Consider the following 12,380-nt stretch of genomic DNA (forward strand, 5'->3'; position numbering starts at 1 on the left):
ATACCCAACCCACAAGACTTACAACAATCAAGAGTTTACAACCAAGCAAGCAAATAAGTACGAATTACCTAATCAAACCTAATATGCCTCAACTTGTCAGTACATATGGTTTCGCACTCCTCACAATGTATCACTCCCCTCGGGTTATTTAGCGGACTAGTAAAAATGGTACTAGTAATTTTTCTGAAACGCTCAACCCACAATTGCAACATTATTAGCATATGCTAGTACAGAAATCAAACCGCTACCTATTAACAAAAGACTAAATGCAAATCAAGAGGGCTTCATGGGTTGGCTTGGGTGACTGGTTTGGAATTAATGTTGGACAAATGGCTAAAAGGTGAAGAAATCCGGATCCTACAACATAACACAAATAACTAAGAACTAACATAACTCGGGTTATTTTGACCCGTATATACATGACTCACCCTTCTCTCTCTCTCTCTTTTTTTTTTTTTTTTTTTTTTGCAACCATGTACTTTGGTCAATTGACCTCTCATGCATAGCAAGATTTTTTTTCTTTTTTTTTGATCGATATCACAATAAACTAAATAAACTATCGACGTTGACCCGGATTTCATAAAAAGGTTAAAAGAAGAGGTAGAAATGGCTTAATGGTAAATTGGGTGAATATTTGTGGGTTTAACAAATGGAAGGAATAGGCTCGAATTGGTGATCTAATGGATAATGTAGGGTGGGTTAATCAAATGAAATGGTTTTAATCAAGAAAGGGTATCCTAACGCCTCTATCACTTTTGCATAAATCTCAGTTCAAGCTCTTGGAATGTATAACTACACTAGTTCTACCGTAATGTACAATTTTGGGTAACCCTCTACAAAGAAAAGAGCATGATATATAAGAATGTGCTCGAGTAGGCTCAAATTCTCACAAAAATGGAAGGATATGGGTAAACGTGTGAAACATGTGTTGACAAGCATATGGCATATTACCCTCAGATAGGTATTTCTATCTATTTAACTTGCAAAGTGTACTCTATCAAGCAACTTAAAGGGCTAACCATGCCAAAGGACCTATGCTTATTCACCGGATATAACATGCAATGAATTGTATATCTAATCATACTTGCATGTACAAAGTCAGTTACTTGAATGTTTATTATTCTCTCTCTTTTTTTTTGTACAATCATCACAAATCCTATTATCCCTTCTTTTCGGATCAACTTCATGCCTAAGTATCGCATGCCAGAATTTCATCATTTCCCATTTATGTGTAACACTTTTTCAAGGACTTAACTCATTCATTCATCAATCAAACACGTAGCATGTGTGACATTTAGCAACTTGAGTTCATCTTTATTAGAAACTTGAAACAAATGCAACTACATGAAAATGCAAACTAGCGAGCCAAATTACTATTTTCCGACATGCACCACATAAAACAAAAGAAAGCACGACATCACACACTTCACTTCATGCAAAACAAAAATAAAAAGGTAAGGAAAGAAGACATGCACCTAATCAATGTGAGCCCGGGGGCGGTTCCAGGATAACCTCAGCGTCTAATGTAGGCAAGTCCCTTATGCACAAGCAAACTAAAAATGAGTATACACCACCGGTGACATGACACACAAAAACCCGTACCATTCTTCCCCAACTTAGTTGTTTTGCAAAAATGATGAGTGAAAATGATGTGATGATAGTGATTTAAAATGACGCGACACACAAAATACACAATGCAAATGCAGACAAACAAAACATGCAAACACACAACGGGTTGCCTCCCATTCAGCGCTAATTTTAATGTCATCAGCTCGACAATACCTGGAAGTCTCATGGTAGTCGAGTGGGATTTTTGCTTACCAATTGTTCCTCAAATATGTGCCTCCAATGATCCGGTAGGTCCTTCATCTCATTCCACCATGGACCAAACATTGTCGTTTTAACCCTCGAATTAATATGATTATGTGGATCGCCCACCTTTTTCTTCCGTGGTGAATTTCCTTTTTGCGTTGCCACCTCCTTCACCATGTCATCCTTTTTTTCATATTTACATCGTGCTGCATTGACTTGTCAATCATTAAACATTCCTCTTTGGTGTGGTTCTCCTTTAAAGGAGGTACACACCTATTAGTAATGTCTCCTGTAAGACAATTATCACTAACAAAAGGGTCAGTAACATTTGCAAACATGTTTAACCGCAACTCACGGTCACCAAACTTCATCCCCACAGTTCCATCAACACAATCAATTATAGAACGCGCCGTAGCTAAAAATGGTCTTCCCAAAATCACATTAGCTTGTTTCTCTACTTGTTTTGATGTGGAATCAAGCACTAAAAAATCAACGGGATAATAAAAGTCTTGAATTTTCACAATTACATCATGTAGCATTCCCCTACGGAGTTTAGGTGACATATCCGCCATTACAACAGTAATATCAGTTTGCTTGAGTGGACCAAAGTCATGTTGGTCATATAAACTTCCTGGGAGGATACTAACACTTGCTCCCAAATCTAATAGTGCTCGTTCAATGCTAACATCACCCACTTGGATGGAAATGAGGGGTGCCCCGGGATCTTTAAGTTTTTGTGGAAGTGAACTTGACAACATTGCACTTGCATTAGCTGTCAAATCAAGTTTCTTAGGTAATTTATGTTGTCGTTTTTTAGTACATAAATCTTTCAAAAATTTGGCATAAGAAGGAATTTGACGAATCGCATAAATCAACGGTAAGTTAATTTAGACTTGCTTAAATACATCTCACATTTCCTCAGATTGGGGTCCCCTTTTCCCATAAATGGATGCTTTCACCGGATTTACTAAAGCGGAACGATATGGGGCGGTATTGGTCTCCACACCCTTATCCATCACTTTAGTAGATTTGTTACCCACAACCTCTTGATTTGTTGAATTTTTAAAAGTTTGATGAGGTTGAGTTTTAGTAACATGAGGTTCTATCTCTTGGTCATTATCGGATTTATCACTAACATCCTCCACCACACATTCAACAAATTGTGATGGAGTTTCAACATTGTTCTCATAAGACTTATCATTTCTAAGAACACATACCTGATTGACGTGTGCATTTTTGTTGCCCTTTGATGATGATCCTTGATGTTGTGGATTGATTGTTGTGTCACTTGGAAGCTTTCCCGGTCGTCTTATAGCTACTTCTTCCGCTAGTTGACCAACTTGTTGGGTTAGAGATCCTACGGTCTTACCCTGAACTTCTTGTTCTTGTACCACCCCTTTTAGGATTCCTAAAATCCCATCTAACTTGGTTGAACCTTCACTGTTTGCATTTCCTTGTGATGAACTTGCTTGGCCTTGAGTTTGACTTTGACCTTGCTGGAAATTTCTTGAGTACCCTTGTTGTTGAGGTATTCCTTGTTGGTACCTACCCTGATTGAAGGCTTGATTAAATCCTTGATTGAATTGCCCCCTTTGATAGTTACCTTGAAAGTTTTGTTGACGAGGCTGAAATTGTTGTTGTCCAACTTGTTGGCATGATCCTTGAAAGTTAGGATTCATTTGATTCGCGGGATTGCCATATCGGAAGTTTGGATGATTCCGCAATCCGGGATGATACGTGTTAGAATTCATATTTATTTCTGTAACAACCCTCACAAAAAAATTAATATTTAGTATGATAATTATGCAATAAGGAAACCCTAATTAAGTTTAGTATGATTAATTAATCAGTTAATCAATATTAATTAAGCTAACAAGATTAATTAAGCTAAGTAAGGTCTATTAAAAATAGATATATATGAGGTCGTATAAGAACGTTTAATATTAATAATAAAATATATTATTTTTTTTCCTTACTCCGTTTTTAATGAAACTTAGGTTAAAACGTAGATAAAAATATGCTCGTTCTAAAGACATATTCGTCGTTTTATAAAACGTTATATTTTAAAAGTTATACAAGAAAAACGAGTTAAGCAGCTGAAATAAAATAACTAAGCTAGCTAGCTAGCACGTCAAGCTAGCTAGCAAGCACGTCACTTGAATCCCACATCGAACAGAAAAGGAATTGAGCTGCCTGCTTGCTTGCTATAAATAAGAAGCTTAGGATTCATTTTTCTTTGCTCATTTCTCTTCTTCTTCTCTCTATACGTTGGTGTTCTAACCAATAATCACTCAATCGCTATTACGATTAATTTTCCGAGTGATCAATATATCCAAGGAATGCCTAAGTGCCGCCCACATTGGGTTATGCTTTGTCGTTTGTCGGTAATCCGATAAATGAGTTGAAGCATTGTACTTTGTCGTTGTCGATAATTCGATAATAAGTTGAAGTACTATACTTTGTCGTTTGTCATTTTGATAAATGAGTTGAAGTATTGCACTTGGTCATTCATTGTGAGAATTTGATCTCGGGAAATTATCGTAACTGGTGTATTGATCATTAACCCGGTTTTTGTGAAATTCGTTAAGGTTCGAATCTCATGACTACCGTTAAGGTTTGATTTGGGTTTTACACCAATACGTATTCTATTCTGTTAAACCACCAAAAACACTCCCAACTACACCTTTACAATCAAACAAACTATTAAATCATCAGAAGATCCAGAATAATAAAGTACATGCTTAATTATCGGGAAAAGTAGAATCAAGAAGTTTGTTAACTCAATCCTGCATGATGATTCGTGAGTTATTCTTCTTTTATAAACTTTTCTCACAGTTTGTGAGCTGTTTATTTGTTTACAATACTCCAAATTATTTTTATAATTATAACTTACAGTGATTAAGTTTATGTAATCACCAAGTTACAGCCGGTATGTGGGGTATTGTGCACATTACTTGATAATCTTCACCATTGGGGCAGCCATTGGGTGATATGACCATAATCACAGACACCATTGGACGTATGGGCCAATGGGTCGAGTGGTAAAGTACTGTGGGTAGTTGGTTGATATCAGAAACATTGTAAAAGATCTTACCACTGTGAATTATAACAAATGTGTCGTTTTCAGTAAAATGAATAATTCACTCAGTATTTCCCGCTGACAAAATCTTTTTAAAACGCGTTTCAGGTAATTACAATAGATTGGAGCAAGGATTGGATCCGACACTGAAGGACTTCAAGAAGTGGCTTATTTTCAAATTAAGAAATATTGTTTTTATTTAAAAGCTACCTTTGTAAAACATGGAATTTATTCCATCTTTTTTTAAAATCCGGTGTTTCTAAACTCTGATATTTTTCCTAACTCACGGTCCTGATGAAATTTCCGCTGCAATGTTTTTAAAATAATCACCGGTACCACTAGACTGCTCACGGCACCGATTCCGGCTAGATGGGGTCGGGGGTCGTGACAGAAGGTGGTATCAGAGCTAAGCCACTGCTTTAAGCCTATAAGTGTTGTGATAACAATACTTAAGCTTAAATATAAGAGTTAGGAAATTGCTATTAACTTAACTGGTAGCACATCTGATAGTATTTAGACTTGAACATAAGAAAAGATGCCTTAGTATAAGCTAAGCCACTTGTTTACGCAAATAGGTGTTATAATAATACCTAAGCTTAAACGGAAAGTTAGAAACTTAATATTATTTGATAGCACTCTGAATGATATTTAGACTCGAACTTAAGAATTTTGTCTTAATATAAGCTTCAAGATAAAATTACTTATATGAGTATAAATAAGTATAATTGGTATTCAATAAGAATAACAACTAGCAGACAATAGCATTTAATTGCTATTTATTCTTGTTTATTGGTATTACTGGGTCAAGAGTAAAAATATATTATGGAAATATAAATTTCCTTGATTCTGGATTAAAGCCCTAATAAAAAGAGGCACTTTTTGAAAAAGATACTATTTATGGGAAATAGGAAATTTTCTCCGGCAAAACTGGGTATAGAGTAGCAGACTCTCCAGCTTGTCCGGATATACTGAAATTACCGCTCCGGCGCGAACCGGATAAGACGGGATAAATGGTATGTCAAACCAGTAACAAGATTTCCCTAAATAGTATCATGACCAAATATCTAACTGGTTTTTGGGAATATGAATCTATTATATACATTTAACCCTATGAAAGGTATGTATATTACAACATATGAAATATATAATATAGATATGTATATCTATAAGGAATTCCAAAAGTCAATTAAGAATAAAGTACAAGCATATGTATATAGATTTCTTTATCAGAAATCTTTCGCATATATCTTTAATTTTGATATCAAACATTCTTTCGTTTGATCATCTACCTCGTAACTCGTGCAACAAAATAATACTGGAAACCCATTAAGTTGGGACACCATCAAAAATATAAGAATTACCAAAACGTTACCATAAATTATTAACGCCATAAATTATGAACGCAAGTAAGAAACATGTCAAGTTGTGCTAATGCACAAGAAAACACATGAAACTTAAATTATACATCCACAGATGTCGAAGTTTATCACACACGACTTCCAAAGGCAAGATCTTTGAAAAATATAAATTAGGCACGATGATACCTACACTAATTCCATCAGTAAAAGAACTCCTAAATCAAAAATCGGTACTTTGCCACATGATCTTACAAACGATCAAAATGTCGCTGAGGTACGTTGGAACAATATTTCACAAACATCGGTGCATAGTCTAACCTGAGTCATAATTATTAGCACTACAAAAGAAGTCATATATTTTTACAAATCCCTGATTTCATTTCACTTCATTCGACATTCTCTGATAATGTTATTTAACAAATAGTTATCACACAAAATTTCAGATAAGAAGTTCTTATATTTCTTTCGTTGCAATTCTAACTTCTGCCTATAATAAGTTGGCTTTCGTGTTCTTTTAATGGTCATCATACCATAAAGAATTCTTTCATAATAGCAAATATTGATCCATTTCGTTTCTTGGTAAATCCACACGATACACATGCACTATTTGTTGCATGTGGTTCATTTGAGTTATAAGACCCTAGGAAGGCATCCTTTCAATTTGTTGTTTTATCAAAAGTTCAAATATCGTTCCGCTATACTTGATCTTTGCATTGTAAACCGCGTTTTTACAAAGCAATGACTCTTTAATATCGAATCAATGAATTTATTGAAAAACTCGATTTTCTTTTGAAAGGGATACATGGTTTCTTTGTGATCATGTTTGAACTTTCTTATTAAAACTCGTTTTATCCAAACCTAGTTAACTTGCTCGCAATACGTACTCAATTCAAAGTCCCATATGATGGATTGAAACCATCATATTCAAAATAATCCTAACAAGCACTTCAATTCTCTTAAAACCATAATATGCTTGTTTAGTCTTCTAATTCATCAAATCATCTCTTTGATCACGATCACTTTGTGATGACATTTTCACAAAATTTAAGATTGCGCTAATCTAAAATTTAATTATTTATTTATATTGAATCCGCTTTATTGATTTATTTTATAAAAGCAATCTTAACACAATTATGTGCTAAGATAATGATCCACCATTTCATGTCCTAATTTCGTAGTCCTTACAACCAATCGAGCCTTTCGTGATATTTCTTACCTTTCATTAATCGAAAAACATTGTATAAACTTAATTGATTATATATAGAAACTTACAATATAGTATTTCTGTAATTAAAAATTTTGTTAAAATCATTAAGGTAAAGAAATTATATTTTTACGTATAAAATTTTGTTTAAAGTATATTCTCATTTAAGTTTATGCATTTATTATTGGTAATTAATATTAGTTTTATTATTAGCAATAATATGTTAATAATAATAGTGTTAATATTATTTTTAGATACTAGAGTTATTATCAGGGGCATGTATTGGATAGCCTAGCCTTAGTTAGGCATGGACTGGCCACCTATGCTTAAACAAGGCAGCACTAACCAATATCCGCCGTGATAATGACTAGTTAATTAAGTCATCATACTTATTTAGTAAATTTTAATTATATATAAAAATATTTTACTTTGTACTAAAAAGAGAAGACATATTTTTATAAAACAATACCAGAATTAGAGGGACGAATAAAATTATACAAATAATTATGTATCACATATTTTGTGATAACTATGTACTATAACACTCTAGCAAGAAAATAACCATATAAGAATAATATAGTAGTCAGCGACTACATTGGGTTAGAAGAACATTGTAATACATAAAGAATAGTCACCACAACATTTGTAACTACATTTTACAACGCTATATGGTTTCAAAATAAAAATAAGTAATCACATAGAATTGACCCAGTGTTATATAAAATATTTTACAAATACTTTTACCCCTTTTATTCACAACTTTCATTTAAAAGTTATAAATAATAGTGATTCTTTTACAAAATCATAATACTAAAATATTTTGTAAATGTAATAACTTCACTACAGTATTTTGTAATCTATATTACATAATAAATATAAGTTATTTTACATAGTATAATAAATACTAAAATAATATTTATTTGAAAGTAGTAACCATTTACATATAGTAAAAATGCGAAACAAATAATATATATTACATTGACTTTACAAATATAATATAATGGTTAGTCATGTCAAAACAACTTATTTTTTTATTATATTTTCATCTCTAGGACATAGCATATAGTCACTAATATTGTACTATCACATTATTTCACCATTTAAAACAATTTGGAACTCTAATACACTAACTCTATTGTCCTTTGGTGTATCTTTGCAATTAACTCATCTCAACACATAGAATTTCTCATATCATAATTTACTGTTTGACAAATCATTTTTCATGCTTTTGAACCCGTCAATTCTAAGTCTTCCTTAGGTACCAATCAAGGTAAGTTTTCTTCTGACAAAGAATTTTACTAATTCCAAAAAGTTCTTCACATTCATTTTAAGAATCTATAGATCATATATCTTTTGGCTTGAACCCAATCACCTTGAAAAACTATACCATTTCATCTCATTCGTTTAAACATTTCATCTTTTGAAATATCCAAATTCGCTTCCTTGAAACTCTCGATTTCGAACAACGGTGAATTTGTTCGATCATCATTGAATTCTTTCAATCATTACAAACACTTTGTAGCATCCGAATAGAGCTGTAGCCTGTGTTAAATCCTATTCATAAGTCATTCGTTTGATTTGTCATATTCTTGGTACAATTATGTACTCAGATTACGATACACTAAATTCTATTACCATTTAAGTAAACGATATTGATTTTTGGATAATCATTAACAAATTATTTTCCATATTTCCATTCACAAATAGATATTTATCAATTCAGAATCTCCCTCAAAATTGATCAAAGTAAGTTCATTTCGGATATTAAATCCAATTGTTTCTATAAATCATTTTTATTTTTAAAAATGCTCATACCCCTCAAAATATCTTTTGATTCCATTCCACGCTACATTATTCCTCTTAATTAAAAGAAGAAACATAACCCCAAGAAAATATCATAGTTCAAATCTCGAGGACGAGATTTTTATTAAGGTGGGGAGGATGTAACAACCCTCACAAAAAAATTAATATTTAGTATGATAATTATGCAATAAGGAAACCCTAATTAAGTTTAGTATGATTAATTAATCAGTTAATCAATATTAATTAAGCTAACAAGATTAATTAAGCTAAGTAAGGTCTATTAAAAATAGATATATATGAGGTCGTATAAGAACGTTTAATATTAATAATAAAATATATTATTTTTTTTCCTTACTCCGTTTTTAATGAAACTTAGGTTAAAACGTAGATAAAAATATGCTCGTTCTAAAGACATATTCGTCGTTTTATAAAACGTTATATTTTAAAAGTTATACAAGAAAAACGAGTTAAGCAGCTGAAATAAAATAACTAAGCTAGCTAGCTAGCACGTCAAGCTAGCTAGCAAGCACGTCACTTGAATCCCACATCGAACAGAAAATGAATTGAGCTGCCTGCTTGCTTGCTATAAATAAGAAGCTTAGGATTCATTTTTCTTTGCTCATTTCTCTTCTTCTTCTCTCTATACGTTGGTGTTCTAACCAATAATCACTCAATCGCTATTACGATTCATTTTCCGAGTGATCAATATATCCAAGGAATGCCTAAGTGCCGCCCACATTGGGTTATGCTTTGTCGTTTGTCGGTAATCCGATAAATGAGTTGAAGCATTGTACTTTGTCGTTGTCGATAATTCGATAATGAGTTGAAGTACTATACTTTGTCGTTTGTCATTTTGATAAATGAGTTGAAGTATTGCACTTGGTCATTCATTGTGAGAATTTGATCTCGGGAAATTATCGTAACTGCTGTATTGATCATTAACCCAGTTTTTGTGAAATTCGTTAAGGTTCGAATCTCATGACTACCGTTAAGGTTTGATTTGGGTTTTACACCAATACGTATTCTATTCTGTTAAACCACCAAAAACACTCCCAACTACACCCTTACAATCAAGCAAACTATTAAATCATCAGAAGATCCAGAATAATAAAGTACATGCTTAATTATCGGGAAAAGTAGAATCAAGAAGTTTGTTAACTCAATCCTGCATGATGATTCGTGAGTTATTCTTCTTTTATAAACTTTTCTCACAGTTTGTGAGCTGTTTATTTGTTTACAATACTCCAAATTATTTTTATAATTATAACTTACAGTGATTAAGTTTATGTAATCACCAAGTTACAGCCGGTATGTGGGGTATTGTGCACATTACTTGATAATCTTCACCATTGGGGCAGCCATTGGGTGATATGACCATAATCACAGACACCATTGGACGTATGGGCCAATGGGTCGAGTGGTAAAGTACTGTGGGTAGTTGGTTGATATCAGAAACATTGTAAAAGATCTTACCACTGTGAATTATAACAAATGTGTCGTTTTCAGTAAAATGAATAATTCACTCAGTATTTCCCGCTGACAAAATCTTTTTAAAACGCGTTTCAGGTAATTACAATAGATTGGAGCAAGGATTGGATCCGACACTGAAGGACTTCAAGAAGTGGCTTATTTTCAAATTAAGAAATATTGTTTTTATTTAAAAGCTACCTTTGTAAAACATGGAATTTATTCCATCTTTTTTTAAAATCCGGTGTTTCTAAACTCTGATATTTTTCCTAACTCACGGTCCTGATGAAATTTCCGCTGCAATGTTTTTAAAATAATCACCGGTACCACTAGACTGCTCACGGCACCGATTCCGGCTAGATGGGGTCGGGGGTCGTGACAATTTCCCCGTATACTTGATTAACTCCTGCGTTACTTCCAAAATTCATCGGGCAATCAAAAGCAACATGGCCCATATCTCCACATATTTCACATAACTCTTGTACCTGCGAAACAAGAGAAACATCCTTTCCCAACTTTTGGCAAATCATATCAATTTTCTTTTCTAATGCATCAAACCTTTCATTACTAGGTTGGTCATTTACTACTTTAATTTGATGTGGTTTAACACTTCGATCAGCAGAAGCTTGAGTTTTTAAGCCTTTACTTAAAGTTTCTAAAAAGTTCCAATTCATAATTCTCATCATGAGTTAAAAAGGTTCCACCGCTACATGCAAAAACAACTTTTTGATCCTCGGTAACTAAACCATCATAAAATTTTTTGACCAAATCCCATTTAGGGATGTCATGATGAGGACACATTCTAAGCATTTCATTAAAACGTTTGAAGGCTTCATAAAATGTTTCCCCAACATGTTGACTAAAAGATTTGATAGCATTTCGAGCTTCACTAGTTTTACTCATCGGATAGTATTCCTCAAGAAAAGCTCTTTACATTTCATCCCATGTTCGAATACTGTCGGATGGTAAAGTTGAAAACCATTGTTTAGCTCTATCTTTGAGTGAAAATTGAAAAAGACGTAATTTTACCTCTTCGGGTGTAAAGCCTTGTTTCCCAATGGAGCTACATAGTCAATCAAATGTGTGTAAGGCTCGTCTGATGCAACTCCCCAAAAGGTTGGTAAAATAGCCAAGTACTGAGGCCGGATTTCAAATACTCTCCCATTTAAAATCGGGGTAACAATTGGAGATGGGTTTCTAAAGATCGTCGGCCTGAAATGAGTGTCTACTCCGGGTAGTGGTGGATCAACTTCACCACCTGCCATATTTGTGCTTTCGGTATCACTCCCTTCCGAATCAGAAATGTATGAAGAAATTGGACTTGAAGTCAAGCTTGCTCTATGGACAAATGCTAATGGTGATGATCTTCCAGAATGTCTAGTGTGCATGCAATGAAACTACTACCTGCGCAATCACCACACCAAACGTAACAAAGAGTAAAAAGATACAAGACTTATGATATTTTTGGATTTTTAGCAATATTTAACAAAAACAGAAAAGCAATCAACTAAAAACAAACACCAAGCGCACGTGCTCCCTGGCAGCGGCGCCAAAATTTGATCGACGTCGAAGCACCGATCAAAGATAAGAAGATTGTATGCTCCTAAGTACCCTAAACTAGTAGTGGCAAATAGGGTGTCGAACCACAAAGAGCTAG

General features: G+C 33.6%; 1 non-coding gene across 1 annotated transcript; it reads left to right on the forward strand.

Moving 5' to 3' along the window:
* The first annotated feature begins 11,504 nt into the window (after positions 1-11,504).
* LOC118490968 lies at positions 11,505-11,610 on the forward strand. The gene has a single exon (XR_004890193.1). It is a non-coding gene; the product is annotated as a small nucleolar RNA R71 (small nucleolar RNA).
* Positions 11,611-12,380: the final 770 nt, after the last annotated feature.

Source organism: Helianthus annuus, chromosome 3 (assembly GCF_002127325.2).
Source record: "Helianthus annuus cultivar XRQ/B chromosome 3, HanXRQr2.0-SUNRISE, whole genome shotgun sequence".
NCBI lineage: Eukaryota > Viridiplantae > Streptophyta > Magnoliopsida > Asterales > Asteraceae > Helianthus > Helianthus annuus.